Source organism: Parasteatoda tepidariorum, chromosome 7, assembly GCF_043381705.1.
Source record: "Parasteatoda tepidariorum isolate YZ-2023 chromosome 7, CAS_Ptep_4.0, whole genome shotgun sequence".
Classification (NCBI taxonomy): domain Eukaryota; kingdom Metazoa; phylum Arthropoda; class Arachnida; order Araneae; family Theridiidae; genus Parasteatoda; species Parasteatoda tepidariorum.
The window spans coordinates 25492424-25497761 of NC_092210.1; positions in this window are offsets into that span (position 1 = coordinate 25492424).

Below are 5338 nucleotides of genomic sequence, written 5' to 3' on the forward strand. Positions count from 1 at the left end.
GGAAAATTGGCCACTCAGTCGCCGGAAAACACTCACCAGGAATCCTTTGTGAGACTACATGTTGAATTTAATTAACTTCGGGGTGAAAATATGGATATTTATTTCTTTTAGAAGATGTTTTTGAGGACTCCATAGAAGTTGTTGTTTCGTTGGTGGAGATCTGGATCAGCTTTTCTCTATGGTATACTGATATACAAATCTTTAAGGTTACCATTGGCCTATGGTATACTGCCATACGAATTTCTGTGGTTGCCATAGGCCAATGGTGACGTACCATACAAATCCTTATGGTTACCATTGGTATATGGTATACTGCCATACAAATCTTTATGGTAGCCATAGGCTTTTGGGGTTTTGCCATACAAATCTCTATGGTAACCATAGGCTTATGTCATCTTGCCATACAAATTTCTATGGTAGCCATAGGTTGCCATAGATTACCATAGGCTTCTCTATGGCAAATTTTCCTAAGGGAACGCATAAAAATCAAAATTATTCAGCATTATTCCTGGGTAGTTAACCAAAATATGAATAATTTGATTAGTTTTTATTATTTTGCTTAATTGAGCTCAAACTTCTTATTTATGTTTCCAAAATCTCCATATTTTTTTATTTTCCATTATTTCAATTGATATTGCATTTCGCAAAATTTGAGTTCTTAATTTTCTCTTCTTACAAGAGTTGATCTCTTAAAAAAATTTTAAGTTCAACATTCATTTTTCTGCCTTACAGAATAGCAACGACGGATAAAAAAAATAAGTACATTACATCATTTCTCACCAAAATTTCCGTATGAATGAAAACTGATTACGAAGAAAACTCCTTTAAGAAACTTCAAAATATCCACCCCTAAAGATTGATTTCCCACCCCTAAAGATTCATATTGCAATTGATGAAGTGGTCTCATCGGAATTTTTCGGAATCTCGAAATCGAGTTTACAGTTCAAGTCGAAATGTTTATATTACGTTTTCATAATCCCTCTTTCGTTTCTGTAACGACGGAATCTTCATCTTACAAAGAAAATTTCGATCACTTTCCAACTAGCTAGAATGTAAAAATCTCATCTAAAACTCAAAGTCTAGAAGTCGACTAAGAATTCATGTTTCATATTTTTTTGAAGTTTTAAGACAACCAAAGTAAAAGTCTAATAGCGAGAGACTCAACTTCTAAGTTGAGACATAGACGTTCTTAATATTTTTTTTTAAATCAAAGGACCAGACTTCCCCAAAACTGCACCAATTAACTACTGATTGACGTATTTTTATTTTTATTTTTACCTACGGTCACAACTTATTTTTATACAAATACATTAACTAGATACTAATGAAGATCACATTTTTCTTGCCTATACCTCTCCCAAAATTTCATATTTCTATAAAATCATTCCTTCAATCAGGATCTACACTCACCTTTTAAAACGCATTTATAGATTGTTCGTCTCCCGTAAGGAGATGATTGGACAAAAAAGTATGGTACGAATCCATTACTTAAAATAAGGCCTACGTTTAAAACGAAACCAAAAGATCAAAGTAGTAGGAGGAAAGGTTTCGCGCCCAAGATTATTCCCGATGACATCTTCAAATTGAAAGAAATTTTCCAAAGTTCAATTGTCTTTTTACGGCGAATGGATCGTAATTTGACGATTGCGATTTTAAATTTAACTATTACAAGTGATTTCAAATTTTTAAGTAAATCTGAAGAAAGTTAATGAAAGAACACGCAGTAAGAAAATATTGATTTAATTGTCCTATTGTGCATGCGCGTCAGTGCAATCTCTGTGTTATGCTTTTCGTATTTATGTAGTTTTCATCTTTTACTTTCAGGAAAATGTTTTAAAATTTGAATAGTAGTGAGTTCCAAGTTTGTGTAACGCAAGAGAGTAAATTATAATGTTTTTTAACTAAAATATTTATAGGTTTTGATTTGCTTTGTTTTTCTCTTATATTACAGAACTGGATTAACGGATACAAATCACCTGAATAAGTATATGGAAACAACTCTTAACAATTTGGACGAATCGATTAAACCTGATTATGGGGAGAAATATTTAAAGCAATTAGAAAAATTGATATATTGCTTTTTTTCCTTCGCCTCAGGCAAAACTCAAACTGTAGTTGACGCTGTGGTGTCAGCTGTTACACTGGAGCATCCTGAAAAGGTTTACAGCCCTCGTAGAAATGCTATTTTCAGAGGCCTTTTATTTATATACAAAAATCTCCCACTGCCCGCTCAAGATATTATCGTAAAATTATTTTCATATGTTGCATTAAGGGAAAGTTTGAAACCTGCTTCAAAGTGAAGTCAGAAATTTTTAAAAAATATCCAGACTGGTATAACTTTTGCACAAGCAAAATCCTGATTAATTAAGTTCTATCAAATCTGAAACTATAATGGTTAGGAGATGAACAAATCAGTATAAATATGTATATCAGTAATTTAAATATGTATTTAATCAGTATTAAAATATGTATATTATCGAAGAATTTGCGATTGCGCTAAATGAAGTTCAATATAGCTATGTTATTTTTACGCTAATTCATGAATTAGGACTCAACTTCATTTAAATTTTTAAGTTCTCGGAGCCTGAAAAATTTCGAACGAAAATTCCGAAATCCCGAGTCTTGCGCAAAAGTTACGCGTTGCTGTAAAGATAAATAAATGTCTCTTCGTATTGTTATTTTGATGAAACAAAATTGAATAGAATTGTTATATTTCATAATAATCGGAAAGAAATAAAATGTTATAAAATTATTCAATAAAATATAGATATTTTTATACGTGAAGTTTTCAATGTAAACAATTAATATTCTGCAAGCAGTTCAAAGGTAAACAGTTTCTTCCTGTTTTTTACTTCGAACTGATACAGTAAGCTTAAATATTTGATTTTTTGCACAGATTTTCTACTCATTAATCTTCGAAATAGTTTTCATTATTAATTAGCATATTTGTTAGAATTTCACTCGCAGACATTATATATGTTTTCAGACGGATTCAGTTTCTACAAAATCAATATTTAAATTCATTAATTGAATCATTTTTGTAGCATTCAACAGTTTAAATTTTATCTCGTTAGTCAACCAAGAAATATCACAAAATCATCTTTTCAAGGCGAAACAGATTAAATATTCTTTCTTAAATAAACTATTTAAAATTAAAATTTAGTTACTTTGTCTTTAGCATTAAATTAAAAAAGATTAAGTTAATGCCATAATTACGAGTATATCGAGATAGATTTACCTTGATAGAAAATTTTTCACAAACATTAACTTCATATAATGCTAAATTCAGTGCCAGCAATGAAGGATGATTTTAAAAAACAAAGAGAGCGTGGGGGGATTTGCGTTTTTTTTAACGTTTTTCTTAGAAATCCTGAAATTTTATGCTCAATAAATTTCAAAATTATTTAAAAAGAATGCTTCTAATTATGATACTAACATCTAAGACAAAATGTAAAACATTGTTTTCAAAATAAATATTGCAGCAACAACAGGGTGTTACCCGATGACGAAATTAACAGACAAATATTGCAATAGAAATAAGCTGAATTTCAGCAGAACATACTATTTTAACTGCTGTGAACTGCGTCGTCTGTTGACAAGCTTATAAACTTAATTTGAAACGTAATGAGAATAAATAACTGCATCTCTAAGCAGAAAACAGTAAACCGTACATTTTACAAAGTTAACAATTGAAGATTATCATAACATTAAAAATTTTGACAATTATTTTAAACCAAAAGTGGTGTAGCAAAACACAAGGAAAATGGCACACAAGTGATGATTCTTGGCGTAATCAAAAATCAAGGACAGCTCTTAAATGTCAGGGAACACCAAAGAATGTTCATTTATAGTTCGTTTGGGAAAATGAGTTGCTTCCATTTGTGGTAATCAGTAACACTATCAGTAAGTTCATCATAACAATATGACATAATACGCATAGTATTCAGTAAAGATATGGAATTAAAAGTCATAACAATTAGCTTAGGATGCATGCACACACTATTTCGAAAAATGAAATTAGTTTTAATATCACGTAGCACACAGAGAATATTAAGATGAATTCGAATACAGCTTAACAGAAAATGATCGGACAGAAATTAAATATTATAAAATTATTTAATACAAACGACAGCTGTTTAAAAATCAAATTATAATTACACTTATTACACAGCCAAAAATATTTATACATTTTGTAATGGAAAACTTTTGTTTTTGCAGATGTCTGACAACATGCAAGACAGTTAACTCATTCCATCTCGTGATCGATTGCAAACAAATTACTGACTAAATTCAAATTAAATAATGCACGAGTGGTGTGACTGCACTTGAGATGGGACTATACATTCTGCATAATTGGTATTTAACCATACCACTAGAAGTGTTTATGACTATTCGATTTTGCGTTGACTTGAAATCAAGTTTTTTTTTTAACCCGAATTTTTTGATTTGTCCAACACCGAATCCAGAAAGAAATAAAACCACAGTTTTTATAATGTATCTCCTGTCTTTTTTAATGATTAATTTAAGTATTAAATTTTATTTAAGGATTAATTTTTTTAAACCATCAGTCATTTTTTAACACAGTACAACTACGCCCTCATGCATACTCTGTTCTTTATAAAATTTGAACAAAATCTATAAACGCCAGAACATGTCTAAGACATCAAAAAATTGAAAAACCATGCAAAATTATTTTCCGTTTAACTACTTTAATACCACGTGGGATCTGAAACTTCAACCAAATAATGTTCCCCTTTTACTGATGTTCTATTATTGATGCATGAAATTAAACTCTCCCACAGTAGTCAGTTGTGTGCCTAGAGGTCAAAGAGATTAAGGGTTTATAATTTAATGTCCAAAGACATAATTGTGATCAACATTATGGCTACTTTTACTTTCTAGACTAGCTGATATCAGTAAATCTAAAGCTGGGTAAGGTTCAAGCTGCTACCGGGGAAACCACCAGCTTTTCACAGAGAAACTCAGTGCTTTACTCAGAAGCCACTATGCCATAGTGGCTTCCTTTGCATTCTTAGAAAAAAATTTATAATAATAAAATTTAGCTTTTAAAACATCATATTTTAGAAATAAATGCAGATAACAATAATAAATATTTAGAAAAAAAATTTCGAAACCACAACAATGAATCGACATCAAAAATGTTTTGTTGATTGAATAATGTTTTCATTTCTACTCTCTATGACAAAAAAATCGACGCTCCAAGAAGGAGTTGTCTGATTAAAGCGAAAATTGGTGGATAGGAAGACAATGTACAGAATAGTAAATGATTAAAATTTCAGAACAATTGAATAATTTATTGATGAGTGAAGAAAAGACG